The 22396-nt window shown below is 40.6% G+C and overlaps 1 protein-coding gene across 5 annotated transcripts in view; it reads right to left on the bottom strand.

Moving 5' to 3' along the window:
- drp2 (dystrophin related protein 2) overlaps window positions 1-22396 on the bottom strand; it is a 155465-nt gene that overhangs the window by 93950 nt on the left and 39119 nt on the right. For all 5 annotated transcript variants that reach the window (XM_020590522.1, XM_020590558.1, XM_020590547.1 and 2 more), the window contains exon 2: window positions 17890-18054. The gene's annotated coding sequence lies outside the window, so the exon portion shown is untranslated. The remainder of the gene's footprint in view (window positions 1-17889; window positions 18055-22396) is intronic.

Below are 22396 nucleotides of genomic sequence, written 5' to 3'. Positions count from 1 at the left end.
GATTTGTTTTGTATGAATATTGATGCCAAGCCCTGTGCAAAATGTTCGTTGAACTGAAATAAAATAAACTTATGAAATAAACCAAAAATAAACTTATCAAAGTAGTCATACTTCTTTAATGCATTACTATTTAGTGCTGTCTTAGTGCAAACAGCAAAATAAAAACTTAGCAAAAATTAAATAAAGTTTGAAAAAAAGAACAATAGAAAAATCTGGACATATGCAAGAATAAACAAGATGATTCTCTGACTCAGTGCTGATTATCATTGCTTGCTACTAAGATAATCCTTTAATTCTTCAAATCCTGTTTTGTCTAACTCATTTTCAGTGAATCCTTTCAGTTTGTGCACTTACCTTGTTTGATTACATCCTAAATTACTTAACATTTTCTCTTTGTTTTCAGGAGTGCCCTCATCACTTTCACACCTGGAAGCTGCCCAGTACAAACACAGTCTGACCTGTTGGCCACTGAGCAGCTGTGCTGGAACAGCTGGGGTTAAGGTCAAGGTCAAAATTGGGGTCAACGATGTTGAGAAGGGTGGGGCAGGCGCTGCATTGTCACCTGTCCCACCCAGATATAGTTACGCTGGTCCGAAGCTTATAAAGACACAGAAACAAAGACTTAGTGGATATTCTGTGTCCAGCAGCTGGCTTCAGCCAGGGGTTAAGGCTGAGCGCACAGTGTGGGTTTTGTGTTTTATCTGGCCTTTCTACACAGCTGGGCAAGCTAGGCAACGTGCAGGTTTGCTCCATATCATTTTAGGCCTACATAATTTTAATACATATTCACAATCATTTAATATATAGTTTAAAATTTGTACCACTGAAGTACAACTACGGTGGGACCTCAGTCTTGTGGTCCTGGTGGAAAATTCCCTGTGTCTCTGCAACAAAGTTGTGTTTTCTCTGATCACTTTAATTTTTAAGCTTTCAAGCACTTTTAACACAGAAACCCATGGTAAGGTACAGTAGTGTTATTTCATCGCAGAGGTACTGCTGCTACCAAGAATTATTTTCATTCTCAATGCCACTAACAAATATTTTCTTAAAATAATCAATTGATTTTTCAAGCAATAATAATGAGAAAGTGCTGATCATTTTTTCCTAGAATTTAATGAATTTAAATATTTCCAGGTTGTCTGTATTGAATTTCTCCTAAATGAATAATCAACTAATTGTTTCAGCTGTACATTGCTGCTTTCTGGGTGCCTGGGGTCCAGCAATACTTTTGCTCTGTGGCTCCCTAGGAATTTAATCTGGCAGTGGCTAGAACCTACAGACTTTAAGCTCACACTGTATGGATTAACTAACAGGCTGCAACTTGCATGCTCACAGTGCACGTAAACAGGAGACAAGCTTATTCTGTTAAGATGGTTGTGTCCTAAACAGTGAACAAAAGTGAGATAGGTAGCATTACTTTGTTTTATTCTATTATGAATGATAGTAATAAGAAAAGAAAGGTCAGCTCTGTTTGGTTTTGTACCACACCAGTCTCAAGACTACTACTACTACTATGGTAGTAGTACTACGTTTGGGCATAACATGTAAAGCACAACTCCCATAATATTAAAACAAGCTCCCTGCACTTTAATAGATCATCACGCAGTCATGTGGGAAATTAAACCATGGAACTGTTCAAATTGTAAGACAGCCAGCCAAAGTTTATCACATGCCAAATCTGTCCAGTGGTCCTAGGGCCAGATCATTAATCATTCAGGCAATTCATCAGGCATCGTGACCCCCCCACCACCCAACTCCACAGCCAATATGGCAGAAATCCGCCCAATTCTAAAATTAGTCAGAAGCAATCAATTTGGGCCAAGTGTTGTATTTGCAACAATCTAAGTAGCCTTAGATAAGTGTAACAGTTAAGCTTACTGTTACTGTTTTATTCTTTACTTTTTTCCATTAATAACATGTTTTACTTTCTATGGGGACCTGGTGCTAATCTGTGACTTGTCTGTTCTTGGCCTGACTGGCAAAAATAGGTTAGTTAAACATCTAATTTATATGTTATCGAAGCTGATCTCCTTCTTACTAGACTGATTCATTTTTACAACATAAAGTGTCTGTTTTAGTATCTGATCTTTCTCTGATTTGTAATCACTATGATTAAAATCTTGGCTGGATATTGTTTTCACAGTTCCTCAACTGAATTTCAAACTCCTGTCTTCAACCCTTATTGGAAGTGAGGGTATTCCCTCTGCAAAGCTGTGCACAACACGTAGAGAACAGTGAGGATGGAAGACCAGAAGACTAACAGAACCGAATATGTGATATGTTATAAAATATCTCATTTCAAGTCATAACTGTATTTTATATTTATACACAGTGTATATAAAAATATTGCTCAAAATGTTCCCAATAGACATTTTCATATCTGAAAGAGAATGAGGTATAATTACTGAATATTCACAGCAACTGTGCAGAGAGTGGCGGTGTGTGCTAATGATGCACGTCTGCAGTAATAAGGGCAGCAGAAAGCACAAATCAACAGGGAAAAAGCTTTAATGCATTCAACACTCCACTAAAGCTCATTTGAAAGCAAAGAATCTTATTAAAACAGCTAGGAAAAGGGTTTTGACAGGGTATGGTGTGACATTTGGCTCTCTGCTCAACTGTCCACACTCACTAGTCTGTCAACCTTGTCACTTTCTATTTGCTGAGAGCACCATGGAGCTTCCAATAGACGGGAATCTGCTTGACAGCTCATTGTCCATTAAAAAGGTGACAATGAATTCTACAGAATATCTGCAGCCTACAGTATGAGCGGCAGCTACAGAATAAATCAGAGTTTGACTGAGAAAGAGCATCACTGAGCAGCAGTGCACTTTACCAAAAAGAGGAGGAGACAAAAAGCACAGGGGACACAGAGATTTAACAAACATTACAACAGAAATAGAAGATGCAACACTGATGTTTTGCTTGTGTCACAAAACACTGGAACATAAACTCTGTGGCTGACTAACTATTTAATAGGGGCAGGCAGTGAAAGCTGTTGTTTATGCAAACAGGGTCATATCTGTTTTCCTCTCACTGAACACAACTAGATTTATTTAAAAATATATGTTTTGCGGATCATTTACATGCATGAAAAAAGGACAGAGTAAATGAAAAATAGTGGGATGAACCTGGGACAGAGCGAGCGTTATAGGAAGAGCAAAGAGCTCAACTTCAATGAGAAAACTTCAGTTCCTCAAATCCTAGTCAGACATGAGCAAAATCAATGTCTAGCCACTGTATGGTTCTGACTAGTCCTAAGTACGTGGCAGGTAAAAAGAAAAGAAGACAATAATTTGTTTCCATTAGATAAATGCATGTTGAATTCCAATGCACTAATGAAGAGCTAATGATAGGGGAGAGTTTAAAATATTCACGTAGCACTGATCTGCAGTGAAGCTCTGAGACCTGCATTAACATACCCTCCCTTCCTTTGCTCCCAATTCAAGGTCTATTCATATGAACTACTTTTGATTATTTCAGATATACCACTCAAAGGAGAGTAAATCTTGCATCTGACTCACACAACATTAGCTATAAATCATTACACGTGGGACAGGACTGCAAATGTAGTTGGCAAAAAAAAACTCTGAGTAGGCCTTGCAAACGCATTCCCAAACAAACTGTCCTTTCAGTGAAGGACAGTAGGCTGCAAGCTGGATGGAAAGAACTGACCTGACATTCAAGGCTGCTGAAGATACCGCTGAATAAAAAGCGAACTCTTCATGACTCATTTCTCCTGAATTTGGAACAAGTTTGGTAGATAACAGTACGCTCCAGCAGCTTTGTGAGTGATAATGGCCAGGAATGATAAAACGGTGAAGGCTGTTAAATGATAAACAACAGTCGACTAACAATTTCAGCTGCAGCCTGGGGAGAATGAATGCTCAGACAGGTGTCAGGTGTCAGGCTGGTAGAGACTAAAAATATTCTGTAATAGAGCACTTCCACAAACAAATATGAGCCACATGTCATTAAACGATAGCAAATCAAGCTGCTTTTTTTTATATACCAAGTGATTTTCAATCTTACTAATGGATATAATAGATTATAACGCAATCCTTTTTGTACAGCTTGTACTAATGAATAATCTGTGTTCTGCTGATTAAAAATAATAGGATAGGAGACATGACGACAATGTGATTGAGAGTGGTGGAAGACATATTCAAAGCATTTACCTGTAATAAGAAACTGACACTGACTTTGTGGTCATTCCTCCTCTCTCCCCTCATTTTCACAGATACAAATGATAAACAAGAGGAGTAGGAAGAACAAAACATATCTGAATAACACAGTGGTGAAAAGGCATAAAGACAAACAAACACACCATCAGGCAGGTTGTAAACATGCCAATTTAACCACCTAATTTAAATTAAATTATCATTTAAAACTGAGAATGAGCACACCCAAAATATCAATGATGAGCCTTCATTATGCAGACCCACCTAAGGTAAATCACCAGGCCCAAGTTGGAACAGGAATTCAGTCTATAAACTGTGATGGATGTTTGGGTAACAACCTTGCTGCTTGGCTTGATTTTCATCTTCCAGATATTAACCTGGGATATGTTTAAAACCTGTCAGACTGATTGTGTTGCTAGTGACTGTGCCATGTTTTCAAATCTCAGAAACTAACTTGCACTGCTTTCCCACCAAAAGTATCATGTATACATGGGTTTTTATACCTAGCTAAACCTGCCTTTAAATGGCTTCTGACAGCATTCGCATTGCTCTGCAGCAGATGAACTTGTTTCCCCTCAGGTACGACATATTTGACGCCGTCAGGTTGGAGATGTGAAATACATTCTGTGCTTTGTTATGAGACAGTCTGCATTATTTCTTCGTATTTACTTTTGTTCGTCTTCCAAAATATAGAAACTTGGTGTAGACTGAATCATGTTAGGGCATTGATTGAACAAAGATGGATGGAATTTATGGCTGATGGCAACATGTGCATTACTGCGCACGCTTGCAGGTTTAGCTTTCCCATTGTTCCCAAGCTGAGGCAAAGTGCATAACGACCCGTGTCGATTGCAGAATCATTTGTACCAGGTCATTTGTCCCAGTAGTTGCATCCTCACTGTTGTCAAAAGCCGAAGCATGGAGATTTTACGAGGGTGTTTTGGGAAGCAGGAAAGAGGCTTTAGTCAATATAAGAATTACCAGAACTATGAAGGACCAAGTAATACATATGAATTAGGCTCAAATGCTAAAATGAAAATCTAAAGACGGTGGATCATCAGACTCTAACCTGAGAAAAAGGGTTGAGTAGTTATGAAACAAGCTTAGTAGCATCCATAGTGGATATCCAGTAAAATATGCTCTCATGGTGCTCTCTCAGGAAACTAGGAAAAGGGGCACGCAACTGATGGAAAAAAAAAAAACCTCTCAAACCTGAGGCAACAAATCAAACACAAAAGGTGAGATGCCGACCAGTGAAGGTGGGCAGGCTCGCCCAGAGTCATCTGGTGTGCCATCAACTGAGCAAACCTCAGCGTGTGCACCCAGGTCCCATTCAACTGTCCAGTGTCTGATCTCAGATGTGGAGCTGCACAGCTAAAGACTTCGACAGAATGTCTCAATAATATCTGAGATACTTAATAAAAATCAAAAGATATGCACTTAAACATGTTTGGTTTTGAAGCGATACATTTCTTAATTCAAAAGTACAGAATAAATGACTTGTATAAAAGAGCAATTAACTGTTTGGTGCAACTTTTACTGTAATGTTTATTTACTTTAAAAAAAAAAAACCATAAATGGTGATGCTAAATACATCACTTAGTTAAATTTACTTTTATAATTTGTACTCATTTTGTTAAACAGGAATTTTAAGGGACACCCCGGAGTTCAAGCAGCTAAGCCTTCAATCTATACCTCCCACTAGTCTGTACCGTACAGGTGGCAGTGAAGAACCAATTGCTTATCAAAATGTTTCACTACTGTTCTGTACTTTGCGCTCTTAGTGGCAGCTCATTGTGAAGTCAGAACACACACACAGGATTGGGGTTGACAATGACAAGATATCATGAAATAATTATGGCCCAATTCCCAGACAAACCTCAACACAGAACTCATATGAGACATGGCACAACACTGCAAACAGATTCTGTTAGGAGCACTGTTCTGGAGCTTGATTGAGGTTTTCCATGGAAACACTATAAGTTCTGTTTGATGTCTAGTGTCAAAGTTTTTGTCTCACGAGTCTCCTATCAAAAATGTTGCTGAGGGGGGAGGAATGAAAAGGTTGTTTGTCTTAATTTGTGGCTCTTCAATGGAAAAAAACAGATGCTGCCACCTTTAAAGATCTTTCATTTAAAAACTAAGCTAAAGCTCACAACATCACTGTGTTTCTGCCAGTTTCTCTGCTAGCACCTAAGGCCAGTGACGTACCGTTGTGTCCTGCACCGTTGGCACTAGGTGGCCCCTGTCAATGGCTCTTCAGCTGATTTGGCATGTTGAATCTGTGTCGGGCCTTGTCAGCGAGAGCAAGAGAGACCGCTTTGATTGGCTGTTCAGCTTAGCGAATCAATGCACGAAAAGAAAACTGTTCAGGAAAGCCCTTCAGCCTGTCATTGTAGTGTCCCTGTTTTCACACATTTAGTGTGATTTTTCCCTGTTTGTCGCCTCCACGGTCGCTTTTCTTATTGCACAACCAAAAGACCAAGGGCAGAGAACACCAGTGTCATCCACAACTTCTTATCAGACATATTTTCCATTAGAATATAAGCACCAACTGTGCTGAACAAGAGCTGCTTTGTTTATATTGTCTAGCTCTTCTTCTTTCTCTTCTGAAAGGCGAATGCAGATACTGCCACCTGCTGGTAAGGAGAGTCATTGCTCTCACACAGGTGCAAAACACATGTGCTAGTTGGCTGTTGGCCGTTCGGTGTGTTCAAGTACCACTTTTGTGATGCAGCTGGCCCAGACAAAGGTGACATGAGGCGACGCAACAGTCCCTTCACATTACCACTTTGTCAGATTATGAGATAAGGATGCAGGTAGGCTATTAATCCCCGTAGGGAAATTAAATCCTAAATCTACCACCTTTTCAGCTTAATTTGAGTCTTATAAATATCTGAAGTGCCACACATACTGCACCCACAAAGGACTGCGTAAGACTTAAAGCTCACTGTCTATTTTGTGTTACAGTGAGGATGTAGTCCCAAGTCCTTAATCAAGTGTCTAACCTGACTCATAAACCATCCTGATAGGACTTCCCTTAGGCACGTTGCTGCATGGGTAAAAAATACCATCACTCTGTCATGATACTAAATTAAGATATTACCACATACATGCAATTAACATTTGTATTCAGACCCAGAACAATATTTCTTCTTGATTAAATAAACAAACTATACTTCCATAAGAAATGTTGTCAGTTTTTTTTCTGCACAGAGCAGTAACTGGATTAAATGGAAGGGATTTTCAAATACAGAAAACAGGACGCACAAGGTATTTGTGAAGCACAAAAATAGCAAATCCCATCAAAGAAAGTCCGCCCTCATCTCTCTGAAAAATCGAGGCCGTAGCCCTGCTTCAGATGTGAGTATTGGTCACAGTGGCACATCTAGCTTTTATGGTCCAGCCATCAGTGAGAAGGCAGTGAAGGGAGAACTGGTACATGGTGACATGTTGCATTTATTTTAGGGGTGGTTTGTGGGAGACAGGTATGAGCCATGAAGACGTGAGAGAGCAATGTGCGACTATTGGCTCAGAAACCTTAATGAATCAAGTGTAACAACTCGAGGAACTGTCACTATCATGTCCTTAACAGAAAGGCTACTGCCTAAATCATCTTTCTGCTAAAATAATTATGAAAAAAAAAAGTTTTTTAAATAAGAGGAGCCACTGTTAGAAAAACAAATAGAGCAAAGGAAATGATGAGCTTGTAAGCCGGAAATGGCAGGATCAAACTTTAAAGCTACAGCAGCTTCAGGCCTGCAGCCAGCTCTCTCTAGTGAGGAGTCATGGGAGCAAGAGAGTGAAATGGACTGAGGGAGAAGAGGCTTTGCAGATCGCAGTGCTGACATGCAGCATGCTGGTGTTTGGTTCCCCATCGACAGCCCAGAAGAAGACACTCTTTTTCCAGTAAATCTCTGGCACTTCCTGTTTCTTCTCCATCATTACCTCCAGAGATTTTACTCAATCACTGAGACAGTGGGAGATGCTAAGGAGGTTAGTGGTGTTTTCTTGTTTCCGTCATATCCTTTTCATTCCCATTAGTCTTGAGTTGTCAAACTACCTGACACCAGAGCAGAAAAAAGGCAGAACAGCAAAGAGACAATGAGTGACAGAAAATGTGTGGTGATGAGGGACCCAGGGAGAGTTGATGAGAAAGGAGAGAGGAAAACAACGAGGAAGCTGTCGATTAGAGACGGGGATCAGAGCGGGAAAAAGCTTAGCAGCAATCAGCAGGGGCAAGCCCCAATGGAGGCTGCACATTCTCTACACAAACAAATCAACATTTCCCAGAAATGACTTTTTAAAGGATGGTGAGAACGAGAATGAAAGTGGAAACAACATGATACGAACAAGAGGGAAACAAAATTACATCAGGAAAGACACATGCAATATTTTACTGTTGCAGCCTGCAGAGACACAGGGGCTATTTCTGAACTCATCACAAGCCTTTCACTGCTGACAGGGAGACTGTATGTCACAGCCACCGGTGCTTCTTCAACACCACCAGAGAGCTATCAGTCACTTTAATGAAACATATTGTTATCATAGTCTTTAGTAACCCTCTCCACTCAGCCTCCGATTTTCCCTCTGTTAATTTTTCCATGTTTTATTTAATTTGCAATCACAGCTGCCTTCTAGTTTCTTCTCTCTCTTCCAGCATATCTGTTTAACACATTAAGATATGGTCACATTTGCCTTCAATCCAGTAAATAGACCTTTTCTCACAGCACACCAGATATTGTGATGTGTCATAGCAGAAAAAGCATAAGTGCAAATAATATTGATGATGGCTCTGGTCCTTTTAAGTGTCTGGTAGAGCCATGTCACTGAGCAAGTGTGCACAATCTCAAGTCCTTCAAACTGCAATACTTGAATGGAGAGGAGCCATTAATTACACCTTTGCGTTTCCTGCTATGGCAAATTAAAATGTCTGAGTGAAAAAGGTATGTAGCCTCCATACTCAGCGCTGAAATGAGATGTCATGAATCAGTTTAAGTAATAAAGAAATAAACTGAATGGTCATAGACTGTCCATAGACCTTTTCAGTGAAGAGGTGCAAAGAATCAACTTAATGAATGCTGAACTCCATTTGGCTGCTTCAGATTCAGAGTCCTGAAATAGAGCAAAGCCATTATTAATATTATTAATAGCACCAGTGCTTTTCCCACCATGACAAGCCAAAATAACTGCTGGGAAGAAGGCCTCTGAGAGCAATGTTGGGGTTAGCAGTCTGATAACTAAGCTTCCACTCAAATCAAATGTAGAGAAAACTGACATAAGAAATTGCTAATTAATTTTGTTTCTATCCACAGCTGTTACTCAAATATGAGAAATCAGTTCGTCAAGATAAACAGCTGGTGTCTCTAATTTTCCAATTGGGTATCATTAAACCGTTGCAGCAAAAGAGTGTACATCAGGAAAATGTAAAAGCTCCAGTCAAACCTAAAACAATGTATGAAACATGACAGACACATAGCATTTGTATTTGTTTTATGTATTTCATGTATCGTCACTACACACAAATTTGTTTTCATCTGCAGCACACGTCATGTAAATCATCATTTATCCTCTAAATGTTTTTCCATTGCACACTGTTGCATTTTGCTTTTATTAATACAACTGCCCAACTCAACTTTGAGATTTTTCCAGGCTGGTTTTATGTACAAAATGAAGGTGCACATGAAAACAGGTGGATAAAAACCCACCCTGATAACCCACCCATCTTCATACAGAAGACGCATGAAGCATTTTATTGGCCAGGCTTGAAAATTTGTTGCAAGTTTGAACTGGATTCTGATCCGTGAGTCTGAAGGAACCTGCAAAGTCGCAGAAACGGGACATGCTTGAATCTTGGTTCTTGAATTAATCAATCACACGGGGTTAAACTGAAGTAAATGAGAGTAGGAGCAAATACTTACAGTCAATGGTCCAAGTGTGACCACTATACTTTCTAAAGTGCTTCTTGGCTGGTTGAACACCTGGAACTTTTTTCAGAACTGGGGGGGGCTGAGTTTGACAATGTTTGTAACTTCAAAACCAACCCTCTGACAATCATGCAGAACCCGGTGAGGTATGCTGAGATGAGAAGTTACAGAAGGTCTGAGGTTCCCTGTCAAGATCTCTTTTTTATTCTTTACACAACAATTCCACTTTTCCACTGAGTGCAACACCTTTGAGGAATCACCACCTGTGCTTATACATATATATTTGTACCATTCATCATAGTTTGCCCTTTTGGTGACTACAGACCTTTACCCCATGTCTACTGTGACCACTAAAACGTCCTATAAACACAATTTTGTCTTTAGATATGTGAGACTACACTTAAACACTTTTGTTTCTCTTCACAGTCTTTTGTCTTCGAGTTTACTACGCTGCTCAAGCTTGAATGCCTGTACCTGCTCTCGACTAACCTTTGTGCTGTGGATTTCTGGCTTCACTCTCAAGATGCCGACCGACATTTCAGTAAAGCCTTTTTTTAAACTAAATCTGCCTTGTCCCAGGAGTCTACCTTTGGGACTCACGTCATTACATCTAACAACTTTAAGATCCTATTCATCTGAGTGGCGAGGGTATGTTTCTAAAGCTACATAAAATTTTCAGATGTTAGAGGAAAGCAAAACAGTTTCACTCTAACAGCAGCACTTGAGAGACCATTCAGGAGCAGAATGCAAGCTAAATACATCTCTCTCCCCTGGTAGGTGTGTGTGTGTGTGTGTGGTGGCTGGCAGACTGGTTAAGACGATGGCTGTCACTGAGGTTTCTGGTCACGCTATTCTGCCTGGCATTATTACACCACCCATCACTCAGGTCCACTGTGTACATTATTCATGCCCACAGAGGTCCTCAGAGGCGGTGACCACAGGTGCTGTGACAGCGCTCTCAATCACAGGCACACACACCGTCTGCTCATCTGACCCCACTGTGACATGGCAACCCCACAATCCAACTCAGCTCAGTTGTGGAATCAGGCTCGGAGCTAGGGGTAACTGACCAGCATCCATTCACAAGTTAATCCAAATATAAAGTAATCTGGAGGCTGCCTACATTGGTGGCTCTGTGTTTTAGTTGAAAAGCCTGAGGGTGTAAAATGTCCGCTGCACAAATAACGACCCGAGCCACATATCAGCTCATGCCTGTCAACTTCAACACACTCCTGGGTAAAGGATAGCCAGGGGATTTTATTAACTTGTTTGTTCAATTTCACAGTGCCACATAACTCCTGCTGCCGACACATGCACGAGCACAGAATTTCTCAAAGCAGGAAAGCATAAGCCAGGATATGCATTTCCACTCTGCCGCTCAGATACATCCTGTCATCCTTCATGGCAACGCGTACCTTCTAGTGGCCCATCCTTCTGCTGACAAAATGAAGAGCGGCATGCGAGGCCATTTAGCTAATATTGCTACAAATGACACGTGCTCTCTCTCACCGCTGTCCATCTGCCCACATCCACTATTCAATGAGACATTAGAGGGAGTCAGGGTGAACTCTGGTCAACAAACGGCATATTATTTATGACTCTGCCTCTCCAATAATGTGGATCAGAGCCATTTCTCTGCAGCGTGACACCACTCAAATCTTTGACTCATTATCTCATAGTGTGGTCGACCAAGAGCTGCCTACAGAAAAACCCATGCCTGCTGTAATCACTATTTGATCCCAATCCCACCTGCATTATCAAAGCACAAATAATACAGTTTCAGTAAGAGAACACCATATTAACTTAAGCTTCTTAAACAGATTAGTATCATGTTAGATATTCATTATACTATAAGCTTATTTTGGCATTTTCCTTGATGCTGTCATCTGAAACTGGGTACAAGATGGTACTTTGCAACAGAGATAATCAAGTCAGCTGTGGATAATTTCTGTGTACATGACTGCTGTAGAAAACATGAACCAATTAGTGATGAGAAAAAAAATGCATGCATTTTTTCTATGTGATACCGACCTTCGGGTATCTCCTTAAAGTTTTTAGCATCCTGGGCATCATTCCTGAGTTAAAGCACTGCTGATTATCAGTTTCCATTCCTGTCAAGCCCTGTAAGTGGGAAACAGCAGCAGCCTCCCTCTTTCCTGTAACTTCTGGCAAAAGGTGTTCTCAGTCTTTTAGCACTGTTAAGAACACAAACAAATCATATTCTGCATTACTTGGAAACAACAAGTCCTCCTATTAATTTTGCAAAAGTAAAAGGAATTTATTATGTTACACCTTGAATGTTATAAGCTTGCTGCTTGAGAAAAGATGTTAGACTGGGTACACAGAGGTAAACAACACATGTACCACTGATAAAATGCTAAAAACTCAACAGGACTGGTTTTCAGTGTTTCACTGCCTTCTGCTCATAGTGTCAGACTCCAGACCTCATGGAAATTAGTAAATGGAAGATAAGTTCATGTTTAAAGAGCTATTCCCTAGGAATGAAACACATTGCAAATATGTCCAGTCTTGTTTTTTGTTAAACTCCTGAACAAGCAGACTTGTCCTCATCACCTCACACAAATGCCCGTCTCTAGCAGAATCTACACAGTAATGACTAAGTCATTGCCGTGCTGGCCTCCGCTACCTATAAGTAGGGATTAACTTCTACCTAATGAAGGGCAATTCATTGCTGGCATTGGGGCCAATAAGAAGATCCTGTGTCCCTAACCCTTACAATTATGGTGCTCCAGGATTAGCACTAAAGGTGCAAGAATGTCTACCGAATGCTAAATAACGCAGCACAGTGTGTACACAAACATACACAACCATGCATATCAACACAATCACATAACCTGACACCTAGTGTACACAAGTTCACACTCACCGTATGTGGCTTTGTTATAAAAGTAGAATTTTTTTTCGGTTTCATAGCCCCACTAATGGCTCATAACACAGAGTAACAGCATCACATACACACTCCACCCAGCTACAGTTCAATCACCTCCACACTATTTCACACAGAAAGCATGATAATGATCTTGCCTGCATGAAAGGCAGGGCACGATGTGTGACGTTTCCCCGTCCCCTACATGGGTAAATGAGAAGAACGATGTACAATTCATCGAGTCAGACACCAGTGTTGATTTTGTTAACAAAAACTATTTTCTTATGACCTATTCTTAGGATGAAACTTAAATAAAAAGTAACATTTGATAAGAAGAACTATGACAAAATGTTTTACATTTTTAGTCAAACAAAAAGTAAACTACAATGTGAAAGACAAACAAATGGACATGAAGCAAATTAACGACCTGTCGCGTCTGTGAAATAACAAACTGTAGGTGCTGATGAGTGAAACAGTTTCCTCCACCAGCCACAATATCTCCTGTTCAGGATTTGGATTAGCCGTTTGATGTGTTTCACTTCCATTTTACATTGAGTACTCTTCTGTCTCTCTGGTAACAGCACTTTCTGGAAGACACAGGTTTATGAATCATATTTATCTACAACACAGAGAATTGTAATTTTTAAAATTCAAACCTTAATCTGCCATGTAACTAACTATTATTTATAGCTGTAGATAAACATAATGGGGTAAAGAAAAAAACATTTGTTCTGAAATGTAGAGGAGATGAAATACAGCCCACCATATAATGAAAGTACTCAAATAAAATGCAAATACCTCAAATCTGTAATTAAATCCAGTAGTTGAACAAATGTAGTTAGTTACTTTCCACCATGACTTCCAGTCACACAGTACCATTAATGCGAGGTAGTTTGCTTTAAAGCCACCCTCTCAGAAGAGATGAAACAACTGTACTTGTTTCAGCTGCTTTAAAACACTGTTATCACCTTTCTCAGCACGCACAGTAATGGTACTTATGCATAAATGATAATCACATTTCCTCAGTGTGGCCTTTGGTGACATCCTTATATATAAATGATGTCGACATCTATTTAAGCGTTATTCACTAACCCACAAGCCCATATTGTACACTTTTATCTAAATCTCTTTTTCACTATGCAAAAAAGAACACTGATTTATTACATGTGCATACTTTCAACAATGCATCATGGTTCTTATGTGAAATAACAGAAAACATTTTTTCAAGTCAAATCACAGCTGTTAGTTCAAAAAAGGTTCAAGTCATAAAACTAATTCAGGAGGTAATTAAAGCAGCATGGGTTTCTCAAGAACATCCATCATTAATAAACTTAATGATTTTTTTTTGTCAACATTGTACTTATAAGAAAAAATTCATTTCCCTTTGCTTTTACTGAGACAATCTTCTGTAACATCAAGACAGCCAGCATACATACTGTAATATCAGCACTTATGGCCATTTGTCTACGCGGTGAAAGTGAGCTAATTGGCTTCAATGTGGCATTAAACAGGCCTTTAATCTAGCTCATGCTCTCCTAATCACACTGCCCTGTAATAACAATATCAGAAATCAAATTAATGGCAAGAACAGGTCTTGCTGTGGGCAGGCAGGGTTAAGTGAGGGGAAACATCCTTAGACTGAGATTAAATGTAATTTGGATGGAGGACGGAGGAAAGGGGAAATGTTCTGAGGCAAGCATCTGTCTCCGAACCAAGAAAATTTCAGGTGCTGTTAATCTTATCTGAATAGCTGCCTGCTGATATGGATTTCATTTTACACAAGTGCATGCCAACTACCCCGCATGAGGGTACATCAGACTGGACACACATATACATGGAGTGAGGATTCCAGTGATTCCGAGGTTCTAAACACAGCAAAATTTCACAAAACACTACATTAAATAAAACAATGATAATTCAGAAAACACAGCAACAGCAAAAAGAAAAAAAAAACATTTTTAGAAAAGCCCAAACAGAAAACACAACAAACAAAAATAATATAGGCACAACAACTTTTCTTTGGGAGTTTACCAAGTTTTGTGTTTTCTAAAATGTTGTTGCTTTCTGAAATACTGGGTTTTTTTGTAACGTTACTGTGCATTCTCCAGTTTCGCACTCCAGGGCCACCAAAGGGAACACATATGCAAAAACCCTCCTCACGTACCGCTGACACATGCAACTCAGCCATAGTACACACATTAAATTCTTGTTTCCTCAAGTGAGAGCAGTGAGACACAACAAGCATCACTAACACACTAATCTCCCACATATTCCCACACTGGTGTAAAGACAAACTACCACCAATTTTCCCCAACTACACTTCAATAAAACACACAACCACAGACACACACACACACACATCAGAAGAACAAATATAAAAGCTGATTCTGTCAAGAAGCTATATCTCTGTTCCTTCACTACCTCCATTCCCCAAGCATTACCCATCATTCTCAGAGGCGACAGGCAAAGAGAGTGAAGGAGAGATACATGCTAAGTGAAATGGGAAAGAAAGGGCTAAAGAGAAGGAGCGGGAGATGTGACAGGAAATGGGAGACTGGTGAGAAGAGGGAGAAGATGATAGGAGAGTGCCACATTTGCTCATCCTCAGGCCTGCTCCCTCGGCACCAGGAGCGCGGCCTGGAAATAGTGTGGAGGACAAACACACATGCATGGCAGCCTCCGGTTCATCACTGCACATGACGACAAGACAATAGAGGAGGGAAGCAGAGGATTCAGGTGAAAGACAAAATAAGAAGATCAAACTGTATCAAGGAAGTAGAGAAGTGGAATCAGAAAGAAAACGTGATGTGGAACATGATGTGTTGGATCTTTGACAGTGGGACAGCCTTAGGGACATTCGGGGTAGGCAAGCTGGCCTAGCTACCTTGAACACAAATTAATGAAGAGCCACAGGAACAGTGAATGATGGTGAGACTGAGCTCTGTAGGGCGGAGTTCACACGAGATGTTTAAAAACCTAAAGCACTAATGTGATGTTGATATATTTAGCCACTTTCAAATGTACCAAGTAATCATATGCATTATTAACACATGGATTATGATATAAAGCAGAAAATTATGCAGCAGAGGTTATACAGCATAGACAGAAGAATTATGAGCTGGGAGCTCTGGAGGGGAAAAACCCCAGGGAAACAAGCTGATGACTGCTGTTCATGCTACTTTGTTGTTGATTAGCATGGAAATACAGTGGGTGCTGCCACATTAGCTTATTGTCGTACAGTTGGCTGGGGACGTTCTGCGACACATGAGAAGAGGCTAATTTCAGCAGTTGAACAGATGAACACGTCAGGGTGCAGGCTTACGGTGCAGTCACTCCATTCTTTTGTAGCAAAATAATAAAAACCATGAACTACACTTGTAGACTGTCAATCATCAGCTCAGACTATAATCCGTCAGCCTGCAGATAAGAAAGAAGGAAGAGGAGAGAGGAATATTTTCCTCAGTGGCAAAGTCTAGTAAACCCAAATGTCATGGAGCGAGATAATATTTTAATAAGCTGTAACTCCAAAACCAGATCTGTTATGTGCAGTAACTGAGGTGAGGAAATACAGTACTCCCTCATGCCCCACCAGTTGGATAAGTGAGTGAGCACTGCACAGTGCTAATTTTCCTGCCAACCTCGGCCACTGAGCTGGGCTTACAACCTTAGAATTGCTGCAGACTCGCTGTATATCTACACAGAAGCTCCTTCCTTTTTTCTGTCCAACAGCTATCTTTTATGACTTTCTCTAAGCTCCCTCCTTGTTCCCTCCCTCCCCTCTGTTGTACTCTGATTTGAAGACTGGGGCTGAAGCTCAGTAATGTGGAGTTAGAGATAAGGGTAGGCGGAGGATATTACTTGTGGGTAGACAGTGATTGAATTGGCTCCAGAGGGTCAAACACACCTAAATGACAACTCAGTGGAAACCCAGGACCCATTTATTTAACTCGGAGAAGCCTCAAACGACGGGACCGGAATGACGGCCGAGTGTGGGCGGACACAGTGATGAAATATGTCACAGCGAAGCTGGAGGGGAGAGCATGGAGGAAAACAACAGGATGTCATGGTTTACATCTGTCTTGGTGATCATGTGAATCTTAATTCATGTGTAGGCAGGAAACTGAATTAACCTACATGGACATAATTTCATTTAGGTCATTTAAGAGCTTTGAAGAGATGGAATGCAAATACAGACAAGCAAGTAGAGAAACTAGGATAAAAAGAGAAAAAACTGAACAGAAAAAAGAGTGAAAGAAAGGTATTAAATGAGTTATAGTAAGCCTCCATCAATTAGTTCATAAAGCATCTGAGTGGAAGTATTGGAAATGTATTTTATAAAGTCAAAAAAGTTGCAATGGGAGCAAATTTAGCAAATAAATGATGAGGGGGAGAACCAAGGCAGTAGAGTTGTGAGCTTTAAAACCAAAACAAATAGCTGAACTAAGCTAAAGTGCTCTGTAGAGCATTAAGAGTTAAGATTTCACACATCGCTGATTTATCCTCCTTTTCTTCACCTCACTGGAAGCATAATTTGAAATGCAGTGACTGACTTCGACACAGTTCAGTGGATGACACCTGGCGCCAGAGTCGAACAAAGCCAATGGACTTACAAAGACAAAGACACATCAGCTCTGATGAAACCCCTCAAGATCCCTCCTGAGTCCTCTGGCACCTCTGTGTGTGTGTGTGTGTGAGAGAGAGAGAGAGTGTATGGCATGCTTGGCTGGAGAAAATGCCTCTTTTACATAAAAATGCACACGAGTGACATCAGAAGAAACAAAAAGCACAGAAAAAAAAATTCCAAAAGCCAAGCCACATAATCTCATATGTCTGTGTTTCTCATCCCTGATAATTTCAAAGGCAGGAGAAGACCGTTTGCACACTTGATAGTTACCCAGCGGTGAAGACGTGATTGACGTGGCTGCAGGACCAGAGCCTCGCTGGAACCGAACCAATGCTTCTGTGGCTGCCCTGCGCTCGCGGAAGGGGAGGAAGGGCGGGGGAGGCTTGGATGTGCACTAACAGTGGCAGCAGTGATCTCCTCACGCTGGTGGGGGACCTACAATACAGGGAACAGGTCAGAGACTCCTTCCCAGTGGACTGAAAGAGATTTGATAAGAGGCTGAAAAAGGCACACCATTTAACAGCTGTCTTTTGGAGTTTAATCCTTTATTGGCACTGGGCTAAATGCCAACCACCTAGCCCCTCCTAACCCTCTTTCCTACACGCCCAGTGACACTCAGACCTAGGAGCAAAGCAGTAACAGCAGAGGTTTTAAAATGTGGTGATACTGAACATAAAGTAAAGGATAGACAAAGCAGGGCATGCACTAACTCTGCAGACCTCTGTGGCTCGGGCCCGGTTGTTGGCCTGTTTATTATCAGCAGACAGCAGCCTGCACTATAGGACTGCTCAGACGCTGGGTGCTGGCCACTGGGAAGAAACGGGGAGTGAGGCAACGCAGGAGGAATGCCAATGAGTGTCCCCTCTCCTCCCTAGGATTTCATCTGCTGCTCTGGCACAATACGGCCCTGTAAAGCAACTCTATCCTGGCCTCAGGTTTGATAGCATTGTTAACAGCAACCAGAGTGTTTTCTCTGAGTCCAGCCCTCACATCCTGACCATTAACCAACACCAATAACCGCATTAATCCACTTTGATGGTGCCCAAAGGCAGCCTGCAGTGAAGACCAAGCACAGACAGGTGTGAAAACAAGAGCCCTTAAAATAATAAGCGAAGAGAAGATACTTAGAGAAAGTTTGTCAGCAAATAGGTTTGCTTAAAGGTATGTCACATTTCTAATAAATCTAGTGGGGATGCAGTGCAGAGGTTGGCAGGAAAAAAAAAGAGCACTCCCAAACAGTTCAAAACAGATATAAAAGTTTAATGCTAAGCTGGCAGCAAGCAGCCGGCAGAAAGAGGAGATAAACTATTTTCAGAGTAGCAGAGAAGCGGCATTCATAATTCACATTATAGTTATGCGTCTTCATTTCCCTGCCTATAACACCTCTACAGCACTGATAGCTGAGCTCTAACCAGTATGTCTGTACATTTTCTTACATTTGTTTCAATGAATATTTGATTGGTTGCACTGGTTTAATGAACTCAATGTGCAAAATGTTCATGAGACTTCCTATCTGAAATTATATGACAGACACCTGCAAGAGGCAAAGTGAGACAGTTTACTTTCACATCAGACAGCCAAAACCCAGAACAACTATTTCAGACCCTCAAACTCAATTTTAAACCTCCTGTTCACAGTTAATAATGTGACACGCTGTAGATGTGTGCATAAAAAAGGTCAGACTAAATTATAGCATGTTTGGCTCAGTGTTTGAAACTGTTCAATGTTATGAAATGAAAAGACAATTGTAAAAAAAAAAAAGAACTGGTTAATCAAATATGAAATTATTAATGTTTTCATACTTAGCCTGTGGAGAACATACACAGAAAGCACACACTGATGTCTAGATATTATGCAGCAAGCATACGGTGACATCTGCCAGTGCACCAAACAAAAGTCTGCATGATTAAGTCAGTGTCACTTTTTATGAGAATGAAACTCATATTAAACCAGCATTACAGTGATGGAAATAACAGGCCACAAAGAACAAATGTCCATTTTACACAAGAAATCACTGAGCTGCTCACCGCACTGGAAACAGGAAAGAATACTCGCTGCCCAAAACAGACGTTCATGTAACCAAAAAAAAAAGCTAATTCAGGCCTGTTTTTGTTTTGCCACCTTTCCATTTGTGTATCTTCCATGTGAGAAACCAAATTATATCAGCTGCTCATCTTAATCCTCTAAATTTCTAGGTTATGCTGATGACAAGATGAAACAAAAATCGCATAATAAAAATTCCCAGGGCCACATGCTCAGACTTATTCATGAAGGGTGTTCATACCTGCTTATGTGATTATTCACGATCTTTTTTTTTATGCCTCTGTACAAAACAAAGCTTTGTATATTCAGTGCTGCTGAGAACGTGAAAGAAGGTTTGTGCCATGGCTTGTTAAATTAGTATTAAAAAAAATCCTTCATAGCGATGAAGCAAAACTGGTTTAATACAGTCTATTTAACAACAGTATGAAAGGACTCCGACCAGGGACTGTAAGACTGTGGTGGTCCTTGAAATCAAGTGACATTATGGCCAGTCACTTCAGTTGAAGTTGCTCTTAAATAATGACTGAGGCTGGCTAATACAGAGAGACAAAGGCAGCATTCAGACCAACAGTAGCCTTGCATCAAAGAATGCCACCCTCTCACCGGTTTAATGGAGACAAGCTGTCGGTGCAGTGAGGGTACCAACGCAATGGGCTGATGCAAAGCAATGTAGGGTTGTCCAGCATTTAAGTTGAACCAGGTTCAACCTTTTGTTGCAAAGCAATGCAGCATTATCCACCAGGTATTGTATTAGCCAATCAGCAGAGCACATATTCCTGGTGGATTATGGTATGTTTTATTTAAAGATGAACATTTTGTAGAAGAATCCAAGGGATAACATGTTAAAGTGAAAAACACTTATTTCCAACATGGTCCCAAAATGTTACAAAGCATAGACCAAAACATATAGTATAAAGTTCAACAGATCAACCATACAGGTTCACGCCATAAAACTTACAAGTGTAGCCAGACTTTTAAAAAAAACATTACCTAAAAATTATATATTAATTTGTAATGTGAACACTGTACTGTTACTTTGCCCTGTGCTTTCTTGTGTTGATGTGGCTTAAAATAACTTTTAAAAATTGTTCATGTGGAACTGGGACACTGGGAAAGTTGGGGAATGTGCAACCAGCTCAAAGTCTGGCAGTGCCAGGAGAGAGCCTCCAAGCACCGGCCAGGTTTACTGCAGGACAGGCCTGATTCCTCATTGAGTCTGTGAGGGTGAACACTGGGAATGAGCCAGAAACGCAGCACACGGCTCTGTTATCTCAAAGTGAAGTTTAATATTATTAGTTATGCCGCAGTACTCAACCTACAGTACCAACCCACCGAGATTTCTCCCAGTCCTCCCAATTAGGATCTTTTTCACAATTCAGTCACTGCATTTCCATCGAGCTCTTTTGAGTGGATTTTCAACGTGTGCAAAACCAAAGTGGAATCTTTGTTTTTAGATTTGCTTAGGTGTGTATCAGTAAAAGCAAAACAACAACGTACAGTGGATACAGGCTTTGCAAATTGCTCATGACACACATGAAGCATGAGACTGTCAGTGACGCTTCCAGTCCACATAAACATTAGATTACATTGACTGCTTTCCTCAAAATGAATACATGAAACAAGCAGAAAGGCCACATTTCTCTTACATTTTTCCACAAGATTTTACAACGCTTGAGGAGCAGTGCTCTTTTAATTAGATCATCTTGTTGCACCAACTCCATCTTCGATGGCATCTGACTGGAGAGTTAACACCAACAACTCAAATCTCAGTGAACCAACTAGTTACGTAATAGCAGTAGGTGGAAACACACCAACTTAAAAATTTGCACTTAACATGGATTTAATATGTAAAATTTAGTTAAGTCCAGAAGGATCCACACTGATGATACTGGAGAACATACAGAAAGTGGGTATCATAGCCCTTATATTTGTCAGGTTTCTAAAAGCTAATTCACTAATTTGTTCTGGATTCAAAAATATAAATAACTTTAGGACAGTGGCTAAGTCCAATATAATGCCTTTGACAGATACAGCACATACTGACAGAATCTTGATGTAGACCTTAAATCTGCTTCACTCTTTTGCTGCATTTCCACTATCAGAACCTAACGAGTGGTATACCCATACTTCCCTTAACCATCCCCAAGCATAGCCTCCGAGGTTGAGGCAGACATCCTGCTGCATTTTTCCACTGTATTTTCTCTGTGTCGGTTTCTTAGAGGAAGGAGGGGCTGCTCCTCTCTCACACGCAGTCAGCTGTAATGCTAATGCTTGGAGTCTGAAGATGTGGACATTTAACCAATCACTGGTAACTGCTCTGCATGTATGCAGCCAACCCCCCCTTCATTCTTCATTTTAGCACTTCCTCCTGAGGGGTGGCAAAATTTAGCCCCAAGAACACACCAAAGTAGACCAAGTATAATAGGAACAAATGTAGAACCCATGATGACTGACATGTTTCAGTAGATTTCTTCAATGAAAAAACCCCTTTTAAAAAACACAACACTGACATATTACTGAATACTACCGTTCCCATTCTGTTTCTTCCTCGCAGCCCCTGCGGCCACCCACTGGCCCTGAATGTTTAGCTGGCTCAAACAACATTTGATAAAGGATCCAGTCTGTCCAGGCTTTCATTGAGGACACCAGTGTGTCAAAGCATCTCTCTCTGAGGTGGACAAAGGGCACTCATCCCCCCGAGCGGTTCTAACACATCCTCCTGCCAGCCTTTCCC

The sequence above is a fragment of the Monopterus albus genome, unplaced genomic scaffold (assembly GCF_001952655.1).
Source record: "Monopterus albus unplaced genomic scaffold, M_albus_1.0 scaffold2.1, whole genome shotgun sequence".
Classification (NCBI taxonomy): Eukaryota; Metazoa; Chordata; class Actinopteri; order Synbranchiformes; family Synbranchidae; genus Monopterus; species Monopterus albus.
The sequence above is the reverse complement of the archived record's forward strand: the minus strand, read 5'-3'. Positions and strand labels throughout refer to the sequence as shown.